The 24146-nt window shown below is 46.1% G+C and overlaps 1 protein-coding gene and 1 long non-coding RNA gene across 5 annotated transcripts in view; one reads left to right on the top strand and one right to left on the bottom strand.

Annotated features, from left to right (window-relative positions):
* The window catches only part of PRDM16 (PR/SET domain 16), an 888295-nt gene that overhangs the window by 4439 nt on the left and 859710 nt on the right, over positions 1-24146 (top strand). The gene's annotated exons all lie outside the window — the stretch shown is intronic.
* The window catches only part of LOC117349067, a 67493-nt gene continuing 59878 nt past the window's right edge, over positions 16532-24146 (bottom strand). For all 4 annotated transcript variants that reach the window (XR_004537106.1, XR_004537104.1, XR_004537103.1 and 1 more), the window contains one exon: positions 16532-17289. This is a non-coding gene — a long non-coding RNA (uncharacterized LOC117349067). The remainder of the gene's footprint in view (positions 17290-24146) is intronic.

The raw sequence follows: 24146 nt of genomic DNA, 5'->3' as shown, positions 1-24146 counted from the left end.
AGTGTCGTCGGTTGAGGTTTTGAAGGTGGTAAGATCAATGAAGGTGGTGAAGTCTAGAGTATGCCCTTTTTCGTGGGTTTGGGATGGGGTGGGTGAGGGGAAGCCAAGAGAGGTAAGGAAGTTGTTGAATTCGGATGTATCATTGTTATTTGTGTCGTCGAGGTGGAGATTGATATCACCAACAATCAGAAGTCTTTGGAATTTAAGGAAGGCATTTGTTATGGTCTCATAGACGAGATTTGAAGATTTTGCCCAAGGGGTGGGTGGCCGGTATAGTAATAGGATGCCCAATGGGTGGGTGCGGAGTTCATCATTGACTGAAGCAAGCAAATATTCTAGAGAAGGATGGGTGCCCGTCTCAAGGAGCTGGACGTCGAAGAAAGATTTGTAGAGGAGTGCCAGGCCACCTCCTTTTCGATTGGGTCTGGGGGAAAAGAGGCCTTGGTAACCATGGGGGAGGAGTTCGTTTTGTGTGAATAGGTCGTCTTTGGCGATCCATGTTTCTGTGATGCACAGAAATCCAGGGTCGAGCTCGTCTAGAAGGTCTTTCAAGATTTGGGTCTTGTTGCACGCGGATCTGGCGTTGCAATAAAGTGTCGGGACTGGGGTGAGAGAGTCCGGGATAGTGTTGAGAGGATTGGCAGGGGGTAGGGGCTTTAGGGAATCTTGGTTGACTTTTCGGGGGTTTTTCTTGGGAGGGGAATTTCTGGTGCGTATCAGTGTGGGGATTCTGAGTCCGGGGCAGATGATATTGGTGTTAGCGGGGTCGAGTAGGTTGGGGGAGGGAGGTTTCAGACAGAGGGAAGGATAGAGGGGTGAGCAGAGTAGGAGGAGAAGGATCCAGAAGGATGGATTCATGGTGGGGTGGTTGGTGTGTGAGAGTCTGCAGCAAGGGGGAGTAGAGTTGGGGTTGAGGAAGGAGCAGGGGAACTTGAATTGAGCTTACTAAGTACGGGGCCGAGAGAGGGGAGGAGAGCCTTTTTTTTTTTTTTTAATATATATATATATATATTATTTTTTTTTGGGGGACTAAAGGGGCTAGTGAGGACAATTGGCGGCTAAGCGCTTTCCGTGTGGTGCCTAGAGCGGAGAGACTTGGGGCAATAAATGGGTAATAGGGGGATTGCACAGTTAAGATATATAAGTAGCCCAGGATGTGCTAGGGGAATGGGGCAACTGAGTGAGAGACTGGTAAAAGAACCTTTGGCAGAGAGTACAGTATGGTGCAGAAACTGAGCAAAAAACTGGTAAAAGTTTGGCATCAAAACAGGAGCAAATACAATAGTAAAATATGGTACAGAAAACAGGGGTATAAACAATGGTAAACTTTGACAACGGGCAGAATCCGGGTTGGGTAAGGGGAGCTGAGAGTTTGGAGGTCTTCAGTGGACCTTGATAGGTGGGGTGAGGCAGAGAGGAGCCAGAGCTTGCTAGTACAGTCTTGCAGGGGCTTCGGCAGCTCTTGGGTGGGCTGTGGGGCAAAGTTCCTAGTGAGAAGCAGGTCCGCATGCTCCTGCAAGAGTGGCGTCGGGTGGAGGAAGGAGGAACAAGATGGAGAAGGCTTCCTCCTTCCTCTGCCTTGGAGGCGCTGGAGCGGAGAAAAAAAGAAAAACTTTCGTCGGCCCGCAGTGGGCTGGAGAGAGGCCGGGTCACGCTGGCCTTTAGCAGCCCTCGGATGGGCTGGAGAGAAGCAGGCTCGCAAAGTCTGCAGGGCAGGGCAAATCCCTCCTGCTCGGGTGGCGTCGGGTGGAGGAAGGAGGAACAAGATGGAGGAAGCTTCCTCCTTCCTCTGCCTCTGACAATCTCTGTTTTTCTGCTCAGTGTCTCAGCTGGCTGCTATAACCATTAGACTTTGTGACCAGTCAGGCTCTGTGCCTGCCTTGGTCCCTGTGGTTTTCCTAACCCAGGTTAAGAACCACTGCCCTAGACCCACTTACCTACCACCCCAATAGTCCTTATGGCTGCAGGAGCCATTTATATGCCAGTAAAAAAGGGTTTTAGGGATGTGTATAGGGGAGTGCACATGTTTCAATATCAATGCAGTGATTACAGGGGCTTATGGGCATGGGTCCTCCTTTCCGTTATACATGCTGTACGACTAAGTCTAAGCCTGCCCACGTCCCACCCAAATTCCGCCCTCAATATTCCTCCTGACACGCCCCGTTTAGCTATAGACATTCAGTGGCACTATTAAGGCCTAGGTCCTTTATAAATATGTCCAAAACCCAGTTTTATTATCGGCACTTGGACATTTTTGACTGATGATCATCCAAGTGCCGACTTAGGCCAGTTTTTGGATGTTTTTCTCTTTCGATTATGAGCCCCTTAGCCTATAGGAAGAGGAGATGCAAATGTTAAAAGCTTTAGCCAATAGCGAGAGGAGATAGTGGATGCTGTGGATAGGCCATTTGGCTTTTTTCTGGCATCATGTTACTATGTTTCTATAACCATAAAGTTCTATGACATCAAAATGCAAGTGTAAAGAGCCTTAGCCTATAGGAAGAGAAGATGCAAATGTTAAGAGCTTTAGCCAATAGGGAGAGGAGGAGATAGTGGATGCTGTGGATGGGCCATTTGGCCTTTATCTGCCGTCATGTTTGTTTCTCTACATGGCAGTGCAGATGGCCATTTTTTGCCCCACTCATAGCTTGGACATTTTAGTTTGTAAACTGGAAGTTCATGCTAGATGTAGCCAGCACTTGGATGTCCATTTCTCATGTATTTTAAAACAGGCTTCTGTTCTACCATAAGACGTAAAGACTTGAATATCCATATTCTGAGCTGAATGCATCTTCCAAAAATCCCCTCGGAGCAACAAAGCCTGCATGGTCCAGACAAGAAGAAGCTACAGTTTCTGCCCTCAGGCCTGTCCCTTCGGTGTCGGATTGTAATGTACAGTATTGAAGAGTTCGCGTAGGAAACCTCATACTGGCAGCATACCTGGTGGACTAGCTTTGAAAAGAAATAGTGTATGCCACTTCTCAGGACTTTCCATTGGACGCCTGTTGCGAGCCCTGAATTCAGTGCAAAGTTAGGCAAACGACAAAATTCTTCATAATTGGTCGGAACTCTCCTATAGTTCTCTTGAATGGTGTCTGCTGACAGGCCTCACAGTATGTTTTATAAAGAAAGTAAGAGTTGTACTGAAGGCATGCATTATTCTAAACATACAATGGTAATTATTGATTAAAAAAAAAAAAAAGAGATATCTAAGTTACAGCTACCTAGGTATTAAGTGTATTGTGAGCAATGAAAAGCAATTTCCAGTAAACACAAAAGCCATTTTAACGACAGTAAATGAGGGTCAGAAGCACGAAACAAAGCTAATGTCTCCCAACTGTGTGCAAATGAATCTGACCCCAGCCTCACCCTACCAAGCATTTGGAACAGCCAGTGGTTTGAATAGCTGATTCTGTCTTTTGGCTCATTTTAATAAATCTGATACTCTGCTAATGTTTAAGGCACAATAAAGATGTACAACCCGAGAGAATTTCAACAACAGAGCTCCCCAAACCTGTCCTGGGAACCCCACAGCCAGTCAGGTTGGCAGTATGTCTGCAGCAAATATGCACGAGATAAATCTGGAAATGGCCAGATAACGTCTTTTGTAATCCGCCTTGAACCACAAGGTATTGGCGGAATAGGAATCACTAATGTAATGTAAATCGGTATACTGTACATGGGAGACCCAGGATATGCAAATTTATCTCATGCATATTCATGGTGAATATCCTGGCACTTTTTCTCAAGGAAGGTGGCGGTGTTTTAAAGTGGCGATAGTAGAAATGATATCCAAAGAGATAACTAAGAGGTTCAATTTCTTTTACAAAAGTGTGCTAAGCAGTTAACGTAAATTATTACATGTCATTAGTGCATGGTTGTTGTAACAGTTATCGCACTGTGATAACAGTTAGCGTCTGGTAATTCATATGCTAACTGTAAAGTCTGTTCTAGGGTGGGAGTGGGCAGATTATGGGTGGGGAATGGGCATGAGCGGCACATCACAGAGGACATAATTTGAGGTTAGGGGGGTGGTAGACTCAAGATCAATGTAAGGAAATTCGGTGGATGCCTGGAATGCGCTCCCGAGAGAGGTGGTGGAGAGGAAAACGGTGACGGAGTTCAAAAAAACTTGGGATGAACACAGAGGATCTAGAATCAGAAAATAATAGTAAATATTGAAGCACTGAGGCCAGTACTGGGCAGACTTGCACGGTCTGTGTCTGTATATGGCCGTTTGGGGGAGGATGGGCTAGAGAGGACTTCAACGGCTGGGAGGGTATAGATCAGGGTTCTCAAAGTCCCTCCTCGAGGGCCGCAATCCAGTCAGGTTTTCAGGATTTCCCCAATGAATATGCATGAGATCTATTTGCATGCACTGCTTTCAATGCATATTCATTGGGGAAATCCTGCTCATTCACCACCCCACCCCCACTAGCGCACGTACACATCTCTTCCCTTCAAATCATTGCTGAATAAATCTAACGAGAAATTGATATTAAAGAGGCGATTTTTGCGAAGCTTTTCCTGCGTGTGATGCAATTGCATGACTGCATCAGCACAAAGTACATGCACACAGTGTGCCTGCTTTTACGCAATCTCTGTACAGGCGTTCCTGAGGGCAAACTCTGGGCAAAGTACATGCAGAATTGCTATGTGTGCACATTCCAGACAATGTTCAGCCAGTGGCAGTCAGTGGTTTTTTTGGCCACCAATGGTTTTATTTCCAGATATTCAATGCCGAACTATATCCAGGCTGAATATCTAAGCATAAACTAAACTAAACTAAACCTTAGGTTTGTATACCGCGCCATCTCTGCAAGCGTAGAGCTCGGCACACTTTACAGAGTTAGGAAAGAAAGGAACTCCAATGAAGGGTTAAAGGAAAGGAACTAGGAGGGTAGAGAGGGGCCAGGGTACCAGAGAGCGGGAGGTAATTAGATTTTTGAGAAGAGCCAAGTTTTCAGGTGTTTGCGGAAAAGTTGGAGGGAGCTAGCATTTCTGAGCGGGGATGTGAGGTTATTCCAGAGTTCTGTGGTTCTAAAGCGGAGGGATATTCCTAGTTTTCCTGCGCGGGATATACCTTTTGTAGAAGGGAAAGATAGTTTCAATTTTTGGGAGGATCTGGCGGAATTAGGGTTCGAGGAATTCCAAAAGAGTGGAATAACGGGAGGTAGGATGCCGTGAAGGATCTTGAAGGCTAAGCAGGCACATTTAAAGATGACCCTGGAGGGTACTGGAAGCCAGTGAAGCTTGGACAGGAGTGGAGAGACATGGTCGTAGCCAGCATGAAGGACAGCTTTTTATGCAGTTAACTTATGCAGTTAAGTGCTGAATATCGGCACTTAACTGCATAAGTACTGGCCCCACTCCCGGATCATCCACATATTATCTAACAGCACTATTTGCCTTATAGCAGTATCTGGGTGGTTTACAGAACAAATATATTTAAATGAAATTGTGTGGTGGCCGTGTTAGTCCACTCTTCAGGGTAATATAATAATAATAATAACTTTATTTTGTATACCGCAGTACCACAAACAGTTCAGAGCGGTTTGCAGTGTGTATGTAGAAATAAAATAAAATCATAAAGGAAAAAAAAAATACCATTTTTTATTGCACTAACTTAATGTAGTTTAGGATTAGCTTTCCAAGCTAACCCCTTTCTTCCTCAGATCAAAAATAAGCAAAGGTTGGCAAAACCAGTATATAAGGGAAACATGAAAGCATTTCAGTGGTAGTTGGAGGCAAGGGGCTGGATTCACTAAGCCCATCGATTTGTGTTTGCGATCGTGTACCGACCCGATTTTCCTCCGACCCGATTCACTAACCTCTGTGCCGATCCTCCTCCGATCCGCGCATGCAAATGAAGGGGAACGGCGTGCAAAGTAGGAAGGACGCGATTGGCAAAACATTATCGGGAACACCGACTGGGCTGCCCGATCAAAAAAAACAAGCGACTGCTGAAGACCAGTTGCTTGTGCAAAAACCCTGCTCTCTGCCCCGACTCCGTGGTTTTAACCTGTGGTGCAGCCCCACTTTCAACCCGCGGGTTCAAACCACGGGCTCGCAAAACTTTCCAGCTCTTCCTTCGTGGTGAGCATGCGCAGACCAGCTACAGGCAAAGAAGATGGTCTGCGCATGCTGAAGGATCGCTCTCCAGCGATCCGTGCGGTCGGTGGGGGGGCGTGCCTCCGATCACCCTCATTTGCATCGCTCCCATTTGTGAATCGGTCGGCCTGCCTTGGATCAGCCACGGATCGGACTGGATTGGGCAGGTTAGTGAATTTAGGCCAATGATGGGACAAAATAGTTTGAATTTCTTTGCAGTGGTAAAGAAAGCTAAGGTCTTTGTTAAATAGGAGGCAGAGAGATGACAAAGCAGTTTAAGTTTCTTTGTAGTGAGAAAGAAAGCCAAAGTCCTTGTTGAGTCCTGTCCGGTAGGTATCAAAATATTTTTTCATTTTGATTAGAGAATGACACGGTGACAAAATTCATCACCGTTCCCGTCCCCACGGATAACCGCGGGAAATAATCCCATGTCATTTTCTAGTGTCTATTTCCTTCTACACCAGCATTCTTCAAAGCAAAGCTTGCGGGTCAGTGGTTGTGGCCATTCATACTCTGATTCTTATGTGAGCCAAGGATCAGTGGCGTACCTAGGGTATGTGGCACCCGGGGCCCATCATTTTTTGACACCCCCCCCCCCCTCATGTAAAATTTTTTTTTTTTTTTTTTTTTGCAATAACCATGAAATGGAATAAATGGTCAGAATAGAAACAGGCAGTGAAAATTTTCTTTTTTTTTTTTCAAAGTATTTTTATTGAGAATGGCAAAAGGTCCAGACAAGCAACCATGGTCTGTACAGAAACTTATACATTATCAAAAAGAACACAGAATGAGAGTAACAGCAACAACAAGCATGAACAAGCCTCTCCCAAGAGAAAATTGCCAATGAGAGGCATAGCAATACACAACAAAAGGCCAAAACTTGGGGCAAGCAAACAAATCCCACCCCAGAACCCACAAGAATAATAAGCCGGACTAGACCCTCAGCCATATTTTATAATGAAAAAAACCCCCACAAGCAACAACACCCAGACCGCTCACCAGACACACCAATCCGCACAACAAGCACCCAAGAAACACCCAGCCACCACCCAGACAAAACTACCAGACACACCTACCCCACCAAGCCCAGACCCAACCCCCCCTCCCCAGAGAGTGCAAGCGCAAAGTGGACCGTGAAAAGGGCAGCTGCAGAAGTGGAAAGCCCCAGATAAGTAGGTTAGCTAAAGAAAGCCCACAGATAGAAGAAATCAGGATAACAGAAGTTCCAACAAATGCTCCCACAGAAAATTTTCTTTTATTGAACCTCATTTATGTAACCATTATTCCAAACATAACATAACATAAATTATGTCTGAATTGTCATGACATCAGAAGTACATATGGAGTAGTTGCAGGTGATGCTTGGGACAGTTCTGATTATGTTAGTTTGGTTTTATGTGTTTTTTTAATAGAAGGGTTTTTATTTCTTTTTTTAAGGTTTTGTAGTTTGTGGTCGAGGTCAATAGGTTGTAGAGTTGGGGGTCAAGTGTTGCAGCTCGAATGGCTAGGAGGTTGTCGAACAGTTTTTTTCTTTTGACGTTTTTGGTTGGAGGGTGTGTGAATGGTGCGTGAGTTCTCCTATGTCTGTTTGAAGTGGATTGAATTATTTAGCTGAAGAAATTAGTTACCCCCCTCCATTCCACACACATTAATTCTCTTCCATTTTTGTTCCCATTATAAAAAAACACTGATAAGTTCCCAGGAAAAAAATACATTAAAATAAGAAGTGAAAACAAAGGCCCCTACAGATGAGAACATAACATAAGAATAGCCTAACTGGGTCACACCAATGGTCCATCATGCCCAGTAGCCCATTCTCATGGTAGCCAATAGTGCTGCCCGATTCAGAGAAAAATATTTCATTCGATCCGATTCACCCTGTTGAATCGATTTTTCGATTAGATTCACTGTTAATGACACCGCTTTTTAAGTTTAAACAAAGTATAACAATAAATTTCACAACAACAATAAATTTCACAAAGTACTTTTAAAAAAAAAAAATCACATTTTTTCCATTAAAGCAGTTCTGGAGACATTTGCTTGAACAGTCTTTTTTCCCAGTCCATAAGCAAGCAATATGAAAAAGATTTCCTTAATTATCTACTCAAACATTTTTGCTATTTACTTTCATTGTACCTAGACTATTATTCAGTAGAAAAAATTTAGTTTGTTCAATCAAGCAGAACATTCACTCATAGAAGTCCAATGTCCACACAGGATTTGATTGAACAAACAAATTTTTCTACTGAATAATAGTTTAGGTATACTGAATAGCAAAAATGTTAAAGCAACACAGAAAAGCAGTAAAAGTCAATAGGTTCTCCAAGTGGGAACAACTGAGTGCACCAATCCAGGGCAAGCAGACGCTTCCCCCATGTCTTAATAACAGACAATGGACTTTTCCTCCAGGAATTTGTCCAAACCTTTCTTAAAACCAGCTACGCTATCTACTTTTAACATAACTTCTGGCCACTTCATTTTTAAGCTTAGATCTTTCCTTCCAAACAGAGACCTTGCTAGATGTCAAATACAGCACAAGGTAACTTCACATGGACTTAACTGTGCAGGAAATGAATCTCCTCATACACCCACCATATAGTGCAAAAATGTGCAAAGGTCTGTTTTTTTCTTTCGATCACTACATAGCCTAATGCCACACAAGCAGCGCTGTTATAAACATATTCTGAAGGTCAATGCTAAGGTTGACAAAGTTTCCTTCCTTGGACCAGAAGGAGATACTGACAAACCACTGGAAGAGATTCTAAAACAACTACCCAGAAATAACACCCAAAGACCCACTCAGTGTGTGAACCAGTTGAGTGGAGTGGACTAACTGGGGGTGGAAATGGGCCCAGAGTTTGCTCAGCAGAATTTCCCAGACTACCTCTTCCTCTCAACACACTGACATGCTACCACCACCACCAACACTAGGAACACCTCACCGAGTATGCCAGCAATGCTTATAAACTTTATAAAACACATTATTATATTTTCTTATAAAGCATATATTTTAACTGAACTCAGCCTTGCCATTCACAAAAATAGAAAAGTTCCCATTTCAAGCTGTCTCATGTACACTTTTCAAATCTAACATATTGTAATCACAAAACAGAAAATAAAATTATTTTTTCTACCTTTTGTTCTCTGATCAATATTCAAATCTTGTTGGTCCCAGGCTCTTGTTGTCTTGCTTGCCAGGGTCTCCTTTCTCCGTGCTAACCATCCGTCTGCCATCTCTGTTCTCCCCTTCCGTTTCCCTTCCCTCTCCCGGAGATCTGGCATCTTTCCTTTTTTTTGTCTCCATCCACAGATTCACCTTTTCTCAACTCCCCACCACCCCAGGATCCACCATCTCTCCCTTTCTGTTCCCAACTATCCTCCTATCCAGTATCTCTATCCCCCCTCCACACCATCCCCTGTTTCCAAGTTCTCTCCCTTTCTGTTCCTTCCCTCCCTAAATCCCATTATGCACCATCTCTCTCCCACTCCTCTGTTTTTAGACCCATTATTTCTAACCCCCAAAGTCTGGCATATGCACGTATCTTTGAACCCCCCCTTCCCTCTCTCCCTCTGTGTACTTTTACACCAGGACCCCCCCTCCCCCGAAGGTCTGTCCCCCCCTCCGAAGGGCTACACCCCACCCCTGAAGACCTGCACCCCCCGAAGGACTTTACCTCCCACCCGAAGATCTGTCCCCCTCTGAAGGCCTAAACCCCACCCCTGAAGGCCTGCACCCTCCCCGAAGGATTGTACCCCCCACCCGAAGGTCTGTCCCTCCCTGAAGGCCTGCACCCATCCCGAAGGCCTGCACCCACCCCGAATGCCTGCACCCACCCCGAAGGCCTGCACCCACCCCGAAGGCCTGCACCCCCGAAGGCCTGTCCCCCCCCTTGAAGGCCTATCCCCCCTTAAAGGTCTGCCTGTCCCACCCCCTTGTAGGCCTGTCCCCCCTTAAAGGTCTGCCTGTCCCACCCCCTTGTAGGCCTGTCCCCCCCTTGAAGGCCTGACCCCCCCTTGAAGGCCTGCCTGCTTGCCCCCCCTTGAAGGCCTGTCCCCCCCTTGAAGGTTGGCACCCCCCCAAAGGCCTGCACCCCCTTGTAGGCCTGTCCCCCCCCTTGAAGGCCTGCCTGCTTGTCCCCCCTTGAAGGCCTGTCCCCCCCCTTGAAGGCCTGCACCCCCCCTTGAAGGTTGGCACCCCCCCAAAGGCCTGCACCCCCTTGAAGGCCTGCACCCCCTTGAAGGTCGGCACCCCCCCCTGAAGGCATGCACCCCCCCTGAAGGCCTGTCCCCCCTTGAAGGCCTGTCCCCCCCCTTGTAGGCCTGCACCCCCTTGTAGGCCTGTCCCCCCCCCTTGTAGGCCTGTCCCCCCCCTTGAAGGCCTGCCTGCCTGTCCCCCCCTTGAAGGCCTGCACCCCCTTGAAGGTCTGCACCCCCCCCCCGAAGACCTGCACCCCCCCTTGAAGGCCTGCCTGCCTGCCTGTCACCCCCCCTCCCCCTTGAAAGTCTGCCTGCCCGCCCGCCCGCCCCACCCTGAAGGCCTGATGCCCCGACCCACCCCGAAGGACCATTCGCCCCCCTGGCCTCCCCGCACTACCTATGAAGCAGCCGCAGCAGGATCGCGACGTCAGATATATTTGCGCTACTTAGGAGCTGCTTCCTGCGTCGCGGTCCCGCCCCCTCCTCTGACGTCAGAGGAGGGACGGGACCGCGGCGCAGGAAGCAGCGCCCAAGCAGCTGAGGGATTGCTGACGTCGCGATCCTGCTGCGGGCTGCTTCATAGGTGTGCTGGAAGGTCAGTGGGGCGAGCGGTCCTTCGGGCGGGGGGGGGGACTGAGCGGCAAGGCCGGGAACACCCCCTCAGGGCTGGTACCCGGGGCGGCCCGCCCCCCCCCGCACCCCCCTAGGTACGCCACTGCACCGAACCAAACTGATAGAAGGAGAATGAGCTTCTTCAGGGATCTGACCCAGTTCTAATACCTCTCCGTCTCCGTGCCGACCGACCCCCTCAAGGACCGACCCTTGGAAACATGTTTTCAGGCTTGGAATCCAGTTAAAAGGCAATAGACGCTCTGTCTATACCTGGGACCAAACTGAAAGAAATTTGTCCAGCCCTGGCAAGTTCAAACCCAACTCAAACCAAATTCTGCACTCCTGGGGAAGGGGGAGGTTTTGCTTCTGAGAAAGTGCTCCTTAGTACATCAGAATCTCTGTCTGCTTCTTGGCACCAGCACTGGAGAAATAATGAGACGCCCTACTTTCTTTCTGCATGTGAAGCCATCTGGAGGGGGGGGGGTGTGTGTTTGTGAGTACCAGAAGGCACTGCGAGGAAGGAACGGGGTATATTAGTAGATCTGTGTGTGATGGAGGGCACTAGGGCCAGCAGGAGTGAGGTACATAGTTAGAGCTGTAGAGGGGGGGGGGGGGAGAAGGAGGGTGTCCCTATTGCAAGGGAGGAGTGAGGTTTTCCCTCGCCTTTTCTTCAGTCCTAAAGTTCACATTTTCTGGCTTTGGCTGCCTTCAGCAGTCATGCGACCGGGTAACAAAGCCCCCTGACCCTGCACGCTGTCTGATTCGGCTGCTGTTGAACAGTTTGCGTGCCGGAACCCTTCTCAGGCTGAGTGGAATTTGGGTTATGAGCTGCAGGGAGTGGTTGTGAATTTCTCCGTGAGAACCTTGTGCATCCTCCTCCAGCTTGAGTTCCGATCCTCCCCGAGGCTGACGTATTTCCTGTTGCCTCAGCTTTCAACAGCAATCTGACCTGGAGGAGGGGAGAACAAGGCCTGGGAATGCATTTATCTGAGTTTGGGGTTTAGGTTTCTGCCACTTGGTGCTGAATGTAAGACGCGCGCACGAGGACGCGCACGCGTAGACGTCCGCACGTAGACGCCCGCACTAGACGTCCCCACGTAGACGTCCGCACTAGACGTCCCCACGTAGACGTCCGCACTAGACGTCCGCACTAGACGTCCCCACGTAGACGTCCCCACGTAGACGTCCGCACTAGACGTCCCCACGTAGACGTCCGCACTAGACGTCTAGTGCGGGCGTCTAGTGCGGACGTCTACGTGGGGACGTCTAGTGCGGACGTCTATTGCGGACGTCTATTGCGGACGTCTAGTGGGGACGTCTATTGCGGACGTCTAGTGGGGACGTCTATTGCGGGCGTCTAGTGGGGACGTCTATTGCGGACGTCTAGTGGGGACGTCTAGTGCGGGCGTCTAGTGGGGACGTCTAGTGCGGACGTCTAGTGGGGACGTCTATTGCGGACGTCTAGTGGGGACGTCTATTGCGGACGTCTAGTGGGGACGTCTATTGCGGACGTCTATTGCGGACGTCTAGTGGGGACGTCTATTGCGGGCGTCTAGTGGGGACGTCTATTGCGGACGTCTAGTGGGGACGTCTAGTGCGGGCGTCTAGTGGGGACGTCTAGTGCGGACGTCTATTGCGGACGTCTAGTGCGGGCGTCTAGTGGGGACGTCTATTGCGGACGTCTAGTGGGGACGTCTAGTGCGGACTCAAGCTGGAGGAGGATGCACAAGGTTCTCACGGAGAAATTCACAACCACTCCCTGCAGCTCATAACCCAAATTCCACTCAGCCTGAGAAGGGTTCCGGCACGCAAACTGTTCAACAGCAGCCGAATCAGACAGCGTGCAGGGTCAGGGGGGCTTTGTTACCCGGTCGCATGACTGCTGAAGGCAGCCAAAGCCAGAAAATGTGAACTTTAGGACTGAAGAAAAGGCGAGGGAAAACCTCACTCCTCCCTTGCAATAGGGACACCCTCCTTCTCCCCCCCCCCCTCTACAGCTCTAACTATGTACCTCACTCCTGCTGGCCCTAGTGCCCTCCATCACACACAGATCTACTAATATACCCCGTTCCTTCCTCGCAGTGCCTTCTGGTACTCACAAACACACACCCCCCCCCCCCCTCCAGATGGCTTCACATGCAGAAAGAAAGTAGGGCGTCTCATTATTTCTCCAGTGCTGGTGCCAAGAAGCAGACAGAGATTCTGATGTACTAAGGAGCACTTTCTCAGAAGCAAAACCTCCCCCTTCCCCAGGAGTGCAGAATTTGGTTTGAGTTGGGTTTGAACTTGCCAGGGCTGGACAAATTTCTTTCAGTTTGGTCCCAGGTATAGACAGAGCGTCTATTGCCTTTTAACTGGATTCCAAGCCTGAAAACATGTTTCCAAGGGTCGGTCCTTGAGGGGGTCGGTCGGCACGGAGACGGAGAGGTATTAGAACTGGGTCAGATCCCCGACCCACCCCGAAGGACCATTCGCCCCCCTGGCCTCCCCGCACTACCTATGAAGCAGCCGCAGCAGGATCGCGACGTCAGCTATATTTGCGCTACTTAGGAGCTGCTTCCTGCGTCGCGGTCCCGCCCCCTCCTCTGACGTCAGAGGAGGGACTGGACCGCGGCGCAGGAAGCAGCGCCCAAGCAGCTGAGGGATTGCTTACGTCGCGATCCTGCTGCGGGCTGCTTCATAGGTGTGCTGGAAGGTCAGTGGGGCGAGCGGTCCTTCGGGCGTGGGGGGGGGACTGAGCGGCAAGGCCGGGAACACCCCCTCAGGGCTGGTACCCGGGGCGGCCCGCCCCCCCCCGCCCCTCCCTAGGTACGCCACTGCCAAGGATAATGAAGCCATTGTGACATCACTGATGTGATTGGCTCTTAGGCACTGGTGGAATGAGGCATTATGACATCACAATATCTGCTCTGGATACCAGAGACTGTCATTCTGTAGTGTCTGTTTCAACCTCAGTCCTTCTACACCAGCATTCTTCAAAGCAAAGCTTGCGGGTCAGTGGTTGTGGCCATTCATACTCTGATTCTTATGTGAGCCAAGGATAATGAAGCCATTGTGACATCACTGATGTGATTGGCTCTTAGGCACTGGTGGAATGAGGCATTATGACATCACAATATCTGCTCTGGATACCAGAGACTGTCATTCTGTAGTGTCTGTTTCAACCTCAGTCCTTCTACACCAGCATTCTTCAAAGCAAAGCTTGCGGGTCAGTGGTTGTGGCCATTCATACTCTGATTCTTATGTGAGCCAAGGATAATGAAGCCATTGTGACATCACTGATGTGATTGGCTCTTAGGCACTGGTGGAATGAGGCATTATGACATCACAATATCTGCTCTGGATACCAGAGACTGTCATTCTGTAGTGTCTGTTTCAACCTCAGTCCTTCTACACCAGCATTCTTCAAAGCAAAGCTTGCGGGTCAGTGGTTGTGGCCATTCATACTCTGATTCTTATGTGAGCCAAGGATAATGAAGCCATTGTGACATCACTGATGTGATTGGCTCTTAGGCACTGGTGGAATGAGGCATTATGACATCACAATATCTGCTCTGGATACCAGAGACTGTCATTCTGTAGTGTCTGTTTCAACCTCAGTCCTTCTACACCAGCATTCTTCAAAGCAAAGCTTGTGGGTCAGTGGTTGTGGCCATTCATACTCTGATTGTTCCCTCTCTCCTTAAAGAATGACATGAAGATGGTTTCCCGCGGTTATCCGCGGGAACGGGAACGGTGATGAATTTTGTCACCATGTCATTCTCTAATTTTGATTTCAAATACACTCTTGGATTATCTTAACATTTCCTTTGAACATTCTCGCTATAAAATCATTGGGACAGTGATCAGTTTTTCCAAAGTGCTGCTCAAAAACAGAGATGACATCCTGGTTATCATTGTCATTTTTTAAATGGTATCTGTGTAAGTTGATCCTAGTCTGGGCTGTTTCATCAATGCAGCCTCCCTTTTTTGCACTTTGAACCACCACGTTGGAAGATGAGCGTGTGAAGGATCCCCTTATGTTGAATGTTTGTCCCATAGGAGTGACCATGGGATCCTTTGAGATGAGCTCACACAGTTTGCAGTTTGAAATGGAATTAAAAGAGAAACGGAGCATAGTTCATTTATTTAGGAAAGAGAAAGTAAAGAAGGAGCCACAAAGCCCAGAATCTGAATCTCTGTATTCATCTCTCCCCTCCCCCAGTCCCAGCCAGGGTAAGGAAAATCAGCACTCAAACATCTTTTGAAATAGGTATGTTTCTTTTCTTTTTTTTTTTTTTTTAATTCTTTATTCATTTTTAAAACAACAATTGTGCACAAGAGATGATACATTTACATAAAATATAAACTTTAGAGCACAATAAACTTAATAGAAATAATGACAAGACTTATTTTCCCCCACCCATTTTCCAATTGACCAACAACTCATAAAATTACCTGTAAACAACCTATCCATACCTCTTAAACAGTGCCAAAACATATATTACATTACATTACGGATTTCTATTCCGCTTGTACCTTGCGGTTCTAAGCGGATTACATTGGAAGATAACTGGGCATTTCCAGGAAGTTACATCACATTGGGAGATAGCTGGACATTTCCAGGAAGATACATTGGAAGAAAGTTGGACATTTCCATGAAATTACATTACATTAGAAGGTAGTTGGTTTCAAGTTACAAAGTGAGGTTTCAGGTTATTTTGTGACATAGAGAAGAAGATTCCAGCATGATGGGATTCGTGTTAGGTTAACCGAATATGTTTTTTGAATAGTAGTGTTTTTATTTCTTTTCGGAATGCTTTATAGTCTGTTGTTGTAGTCAATAGGTTGGATATGGAGGGGTCAAGTTTTGCTGCTTTAGTAGCTAGAAGGCTGTCATATAGTTTTTTGCGTTGGGTACCTTTGAGTGCTGGGTAGGAGAATGGTGTCTGGGTTCTCCTAATTCTGGGTGAAAGGTTTCGATTTAGGTGATTGTTTAGGTAGGTAGGCGCAGTTCCGTTTATTACTTTGTATAATAGAATGAATAATTTGAATTGGATTCTGGCTTGTATGGGTAGCCAGTGTGAGTCTAGGTAGGCATTGGTGATGTGGTCAAATTTTCCGAGTGAATAGATTAGCCTTAGAGCTGTGTTCTGAACAGACTGTAGTTGTTTAATTAAGTTTATTGGACAAGGTAGGTAGAGGATGTTGCAGTAGTCCAATAGTCCTAGTACAAGGGATTGGACTATTATCCTGTATTGTTCTTTGTTGAAGAATTTTCTTATTTTTCGTAGGTTACGCATGGTGAAGTATGCTTTTGTGTTATTTTGTTGATTTGAGTCTGCATTGAGCAGCATCTATCTATCAATACCCCCTCCCCAGGATGTGTAAATTTTCCTCATTTATATAAATAAATAAATCTTTACAATATTTAGTTAATGGTTCCCAAACTTCCATAAATTTTTTATAATATCCTTTCTGAATGGCCATAAACTTTTCCATTTTAAAGACATAACATAGGGATTCCCACCAGAATGAATAATTTAATCTATCCCAATTTTTCCAGTTCTTTAAGATAAGCTGCATGGCAACCCCCTTCATTATAAACACAAGTTTGTTATTTTTTGCCGAAATTTGAATTTTTGCCCTCATAGATGTTCCAAATAAAATGATATCGTATGATAGTGCCACTGGATTTTCTAATAAATTATTAACTTGATCCCAAATAGATCTCCAGAATTTTATATAGGTACGTTTCTTAGAGGCAAGGATAAGGGGAACTCGTTCAATAATTTCCAGCTTAAAATAGGCACCATTTTGATTTCTCACACAGGTGTTCCGTTATAAAATCAGACCCAGAAGTGATATTTATCCAGAAACCAGTGATAACATCTGAAAGATGTTACAGAAAAGGTGCTAATGTGACTTTTTCCACACTGTGACACTCTGAAGGATATAAAGATGGGTCTCTGCTTTGTGAACCCAAGCTGGGGTGTTGGGGGGGGAGAGAGAGGGGAGCATCCACTGATCCATGCTTTCACTGACAAGGCCAAGCTGTCAGTCCTAAATCTGAAATCTTTCCATCCAAAAATTTGTTTGAGTTACACTAATTTTTTTCATGTGAACAGGAAGTCAAATGAAGAACAGAAGTCCGTCGAATATGGTAGACTGAGGGTGAAACTTCTGTGGTGTAGTTTCTTTTCCAGCATGCAGATTTATTGAAAACATTAAACATATATGGCAGCAATTTGTAGCTGGTGTGTTTTGAAATATCATAATTGGTGTCAGAAAACACATTAACATTTCACTTCAAAGAATGTTGTGGGTGGTTCCTTTTGTTGTCAAGACAGTGCGAGCTCACATAAAGCTGTATCCTACAGTTTTTTAGACCTAAAAAAAAAAAGAAACAGACAATTCACAACCAGCTCAAGATCAAACAGCATTGCTAAGAGGGGAAACGTAGGCTGGAGTAGATACCGTATTCAGTCAGAATTAAGGCGAAAATTCTGACTGGCCTGAATCAAAAAGTTTATTTTTCAGTTTGAACTTTAAAAATATTGAATATAATGATATTGAATATCGAATATAAAAATATTGAATATAAAAATAATTAATATGCAGAATGTGAAATATTATCAGTGTCAGTCCAAAAAAAAAAAAAAGAGGGTTAAAACTTACTGACCATCTCAGGAGGGGATATTCAGTGGCATTTAACTGGACAGAGCGAAGGTGATTTGGGGGAAGAGTTAGGACAGTATTCAGAGCTGACGCCCCCCTCCCCATCTAATATAATAAAGCCCTAAGCGCGCATGCGCACTCCCACCTGCGTGATCCCATTTTCCGTGCACTGTAGGGACCTGCAGGTAGGAGTGCACATGCGCACGGTGGCGCAGAGTCTGTCGGCCGCGGCGGCTCTTGCCATCTGAAGGATGTGAACTGGCCAAGTCGACGTCGGCGGGGGCCGGAACCAACTTAAATTCCTGCCTCCCAGGCTTCTCCTCCTGCTCTGGCTGGGCCCGTGTAAAAAACCCCAAAACCCCCCAGAGCTTTCTTTGGGTCCGGCAAGGGCTGCGGGTCCTGAAACCTTCCGATTCAAGCAGCGTCTGCAGCACTCTACACACGCTGCTTCGGGGCCTTCTACTGCCCTGATTTGCTGGGCAGTAGAAGGCTCCGAAGCAGCAGTATGTAGAGTGCTGCAGACGCTGCTGGAATTGGAAGGTTTTGTCGGGACCGCGGGAAGGGAAGGGGTGGGGGGCGGTAAGGGACTAAATGAGCCGGCCAGACCGCGGGAAGGGAAAGGGGGGGTAGGGGAAACGCTGCTGCTGCACAGGGAAGTGGTCTGGGGAGGAGGGAAATGGAGGGTGAGGGAATGCTGCTGTGGCTGCTGCACAGGGAAGTGGTGGGAGAGAAATGCTGCTGCATAGGAGGCAGGAAGAGAGACAGATAGATAGAAAGAAAAGAAGAAAGACACAGGGGCAGGGAGAGACACACAAAGACAGACAGACAAAGGGGGGCAGGGAGAGAGACAGATAGCAGGAGGAAGAGAGAGACAGAAATAAAGACACACAGACATATATTCTAGCACCCGTTAATGTAACGGGCTAAAATACTAGTATTTAATAAAACAGCAAAGAGAGGGTCAAAGTATGACAAAGAGTCAAGTCAATGAACAGGGACAAATCTTTATTGACCCAACATGAGCCATGTTTCAGCACACAACTGCATCAGAGGTCATACAACAATCCTTGATGATGAATGGAATCAAAAACCCAAACATTGTGTAGCAAGTTTTGCTTGTGCTCAAGGCACTCCGTCCCTAAAGGAAAAATATGTCACAAGATGAGAAGCAGGAAGCCAAACTTTAGGCATCGCTAGGCGCTGGTACATTAGGCCAGAATTTACCAGGCCTAATCTATTAGCACGTAACTCGGAAGCCTAAGTCAACCCCGCCTATTCTCCACCCCTAACCATGCCTACTTTACAGGTAGGCATCATTAGGTGTCGGAGGATAACTCGACTTAGGCCTCATTAGTCTGAGTTCCGCGCAAACACTTAATTGGTTATTTTTTAAAATATATCAATTAACTTCAATGGTGCAGTTGATTACCACATCATGTAAGAGGTTGAAGAGCTTGGGTGACAGTGGTGACCCTTGAGGTACTCCACAGGGGTTAGACCAGGAGTCTGATTTAAGATCATTTGTTTTTACTCTGTATGTTCTTGTTTTGAGGAATCCTTGGAACCAATTGTATACCCCGCCTGAGATCCCTATGGCTTCTAGTATCTGAAGAAGTATGGTGTGGTCTACCAGGTCAAATGCAGCAGAGAGGTCGAGTTGAATTATCAGCATCCTTCTTCCTTTGCTAAGGTGCTGTTTCCACCCTTTTATTTTTTTTTATAACATGATTTATTAAATATCTCAAAGCAAATTACATCACTTTTCCACATAATCGCCCTGTTGCATGGTATTCTATGACATGCCCTCTTATTACTTCTCCCGCCCCAACCATTTCCCACAAAACTATGAAAGTGCGGTAACTTTTTTTTTAATAACCCTTGCAATTAACAAAAACAAGCAAGAAAGAAAGAAACATAAAACGTTATGTTTTTCATGTGCCATCAATAATGTTCACTATTCACAAATAGTGCACACTGTTCGTGGAAAAATGCACGCACCATGACACATGCATGCATTATTGAGAAAGAGTGCACATTTTTCATGACAACATAATGGGAAATAGTGACATGGGAATACCCAGACGTGGTCTGGCATTGAATATCTGGGTCTAAATTAGCTAGTGGCAGTCAGCATTTTCAAAAACACTCACTGGCTGAAAATTGACCTGAATATATTACAAGAGATGAACCCTGCTGGAAAGATTTATCCTCCACTGTGGAACTCTGAGGGGAAAATAATTAGCATTCCCAGCCTGATTCTTATCATCAACATCATCTGTTTATTGTTCTGAAATCATCTCTATGGCCAGAATATCTTTTCTGTGAGATTTCATGTAATTCACATAGCTATTTTTTTATTTTTTTTTGTGACTGGTGGTGGTTACAATGCTGCACTATATTACAAGGAGAGCCAGATTCTAATCCCACCGTGCCAGGACCACCCCTGGGCAAAAGTGGATGGTGAGGCTGGTCCCAGAACAGATCACACAAGGAAGAAAGCAGACAGGATCAAGAACCAGACTTAAAGCAAGAACGAGATGTAACCCAAGTTGGAGAATTTTTAGAAAGACGGGTGTGTGGGTGTTTCTTTTGCTGGATGAGAAAATGAAAAGAGCCAAATTGAGAGGAAAGGGGACTCCCTGGCATACTGGAGTTTCCTCCAGTAGGCCTGCACTCTATTTCATCCTGTCATTTTGTGTGCCAGTCTCAATGGATGTGGCTTGGGGTGGTAGGACAGTGCCTGAGAAGAGAACCCCAAGTGCTGGGTTCCACAAATATGGAACATAAATCACAGGTAGAGAGGGAACCAACTGTGGTGAAAGAATTATACATGAGATAGGAGCCAACGGTAGAACAAAAATCAACCATGAAAGTGCAAAGAGAGGGAATGGCAGTAGATGTAGGTCGGCTGCACCCAAAATCCAGGAAAGGTATGTCTGACTGGGCTTCTTTGTATTCTGGCACTGATAAGATACATAGGGTTACCAGATTTTCGGGAACAGAAATCTGAACCCATAGCCCCACCTCAGGCCCATCCCGTTCTGCCTGGCCATGCCCCATTTCACCCATCACACCCTATTCTGCCCCCAGTCCCGCCCCTAGCTCCACTCCCTAACCTGTTTGCTCATTGGGACGGCATCTGCATATGCGCTGGTGTCAAGTTTCGAGTTTATCTATAGCTTGATATACCGACCACCGCAAGTATCTGGTTGGTGTACAATAATAGAAATTTAAAAGATATATAAAATTGCTTAAAAAAATATAATAAATCGAAATAAAAATAGGGGGATTGAGGTCATGCCAAGGAGGCAATTAAGACAAGTAGGAGACGAGAGGAAAAAGGGGGAGGGGAAGATTTTAATTACATTGTATAAATAAAAGGAAGGAAAGAGGGGAAGAGGAATGTCGCTTCCTTAAAGCGTTTCTCCATATATTAGTTCTTATTTTCCCTTTTTTGGGTTCTCAATTGGAATTTTGATAGGCGTGATGCGATAATGTCACGCGCATGTTATCAATGAACAAAAATAGGCAGAAAAAGCAAGACAACTCTTTGTTTTTTGTCTTTTGCTGTTAATAGTACATGCTCTTTTCCCGATAGTGCATTCATTTGAACCATTGTGCACATTTTATCTTATCACCATCTCCCCATTCTATAAACCAATGGTTCTCAACCCTTTCCTGGGGATCCCCCCAGCCAGTCGGGTTTTCAAGATATCCCTAGTGAATATGCATGAGAGAGATTGGCATATAATGGAAGTGACAGGTATGCAAATCTCTCTCATGCATATTCATTAGAGATATCTTGAAAACTCGACTGGCTGGGGAGTCCCCAGGACAGGGTTAAGAACCACTGCTCTAAACAATGCTAAAACTGCATGCACGAATGTGGGCACATGCTCAATTTGTGCACGCAGTTTTAGCTGGTGTAAATCCTCACGCCTAACAGCTGGGCGCAGATCCCGGAACTATGCAAGACAAATGATGGGGTGTATCCGCAGAGGTTTCGTCAGCAGGAGACCTGAAGTTATGATGCCGTTGTACAGAGCCATGGTGAGGCCTCACTTGGAGTACTGTGTTCAGTTTTGGAGACCACACTACCGAAAGGACGTGCTGAGGATCGAGTCGGTTCAGCGAACGGCCACCAGGATGGTCTTGGGGCTCAAGGATCTCATGTATGAAGAAAGATTTAAAAAATTGCGGCTGTACTCACTTGAGGAAAGAAGAGAACGGGGAGATATGATTGAAACATATAAGTACATCACGGGACGCATCGAGTCAGAAGATGATATCTTCTGGCTCATGGGACCCTCGACCACCAGAGGGCATCCGCTGAAGATCAGGGGAGGGAAGTTTCATGGCGACTCCAGGAAGTACTTCTTCACCGAAAAAGTGGTGGATCATTGGAACAGACTCCCACTCCAGGTGATAAAGGCCAGCAGCGTGACGGATTTTAAGAGAAAATGGGATCTTTAAGGGAGTAAATTCAGGGGAGGGGATACTTGGAATGGGCAGACTTGGTGGGCTATAGCCCTTTTCTGCTGCTTTTTTCTATGTTTCTATGATGGCAGATAAAGGCCAAATGGCCACAGCATCCACTATCTCCTCCTCTCCCTATTGGCTAAGGCTCTTAACATTTGCATCTCCTCTTCCTATTGGCTAAAGCTCTTTACATCTGCATTGTGAGGTCATAGGGCTTTATGGTTATAGAAACATGATGGCAGATAAAGGCCAAATGGCCACAGCATCCACTATCTCCTCCTCTCCCTATTGGCCAAGGCTCTTAACATTTGCATCTCCTCTTCCTATTGGCTAAGGCTCTTTACACCTACATTGTGAGGTCATAGGGCTTTATGGTTATAGAAACAGACTCCCACTCCAGGTGATAAAGGCCAGCAGCGTGACGGATTTTAAGAGAAAATGGGATACTCATGTGGGATCTTTAAGGGAGTAAATTCAGGGGAGGGGATACTTGGAATGGGCAGACTGGGTGGGCTATAGCCCTTTTCTGCCGCTTTTTTCTATGTTTCTATGCACTATTCTATAAACGGTGCCCAACTCATTGTTTATAGAAGAGCGCTCAGTCTGCAATTACTCAATCTATTCCCATGTGTAATAGAATAGTTTAAACACAGGAAAGTATTTGAACGACAAGAAACTTGCTGTTGCCACTAGTGGTAAGAGCAGATAGAGTAGAAAGATTTGAACAATTTCTTGGAGGAAAAGTCCATAGTCTGTTATTGAGAAAGACATGGGGGAAGCTACTGCTTGCCCTGGATCGGTAGCATGGAATGTTCCTACTGTTTGGGGTTCCGGAATCTTTTGTTACTCTTTGGGATTCCGGATCCTTGCTATTCTTTAGGATTCTGAATGGAATGATGCTACTCTTTGGGGTTTTGGCCAGGTACTAGTGATCTGGACTGGCCACCATGAGAACGGGCTACTGGGCTTGATGGACCTTTTGTCTGACCTTATGGTCTGTTTTCTGCAGTATTCCAATAGGAGGAAAAAAATGGCTGACTACTGTGTGACCTTCAAGTTCATATGCTTTTATTATGAAACACGTGCATAACATGGTTTAAAAGGAAGGGTCAGCATAAATGCTACAGAATCTTGTTTTCTTTGAAGCTTCAACAAAGTAGAGAATGACACGGAGTCAGATTTTTTCCCCCATCCCTGCAGTAACTCAATTTCCCCATCCCATCACCGTGAGTTTTGTCGCTGTCGCTGACCCTGCCCCGTTCCTGTAAGCTCTGCATTAGCCATACAGGCCTCGAACACTTATGATTTTAAAGTGTCTGAGGCTTGTGCAGATAAGGACGGAGCTTTCAGGAATGGGGCAGGGACAGGAAAATGAGTTTATTTATTCATTCAATTTTCTATACTGTTCTCCCAGGGGAGCTCAGAATGGTTTACATGAATTCATTCAGGTACTCAAGCATTTTTCCCTGTCTGTCCCGACGGGCTCACAATCTGTCTAATGTACCTGGGGCAATGGGGGGATTAAGTGACTTGCCCAGGGTCACAAGGAACAGTGTAGGTTTGAACCCACAACCTCAGAGTGCTGAGGATGTAGCTTTAACCGCTGCGCCACACGCTTCCCACGGGGAAAAATTTGTCCCCGTGTCATTTTCTATATAGAAGTCACATCGTTAGCCATTTTGAAAGGCATGTCAATCATTATGTCATGTAAAATACTATCATAAATATAAATATAAACATGTATAGATATAGATACACATACATATATGTATGTTTGCTCTTTGACTGGAGAGGTGGAGCTTGGCTGCATCGTCAATGCATCTATTTATATTAAACCCTAGGCTGATGAAGCAGTCAAACTCCAGCTCCCCAAACAAAGAGCAAACATGGAAACTTTAATTCAGAAAGATAATAAACACTGCATGGAGATTCAGGAGAAAAAAAAAGAAAGTAGAGAACTAACAAACTGACACTTACATTTTGCCGACAAAGCTTGGTTGTTATTGTAAAGGGAAATCTACTCCAGTTCGTCATGCTATATGCCAAATTCCTGATGGATATGTCAGTACTAGCTTGGAGCAATGCGAATG

Source organism: Geotrypetes seraphini, chromosome 15 (genome assembly GCF_902459505.1).
Source record: "Geotrypetes seraphini chromosome 15, aGeoSer1.1, whole genome shotgun sequence".
NCBI lineage: Eukaryota > Metazoa > Chordata > Amphibia > Gymnophiona > Dermophiidae > Geotrypetes > Geotrypetes seraphini.
The sequence above is the reverse complement of the archived record's forward strand: the minus strand, read 5'-3'. Positions and strand labels throughout refer to the sequence as shown.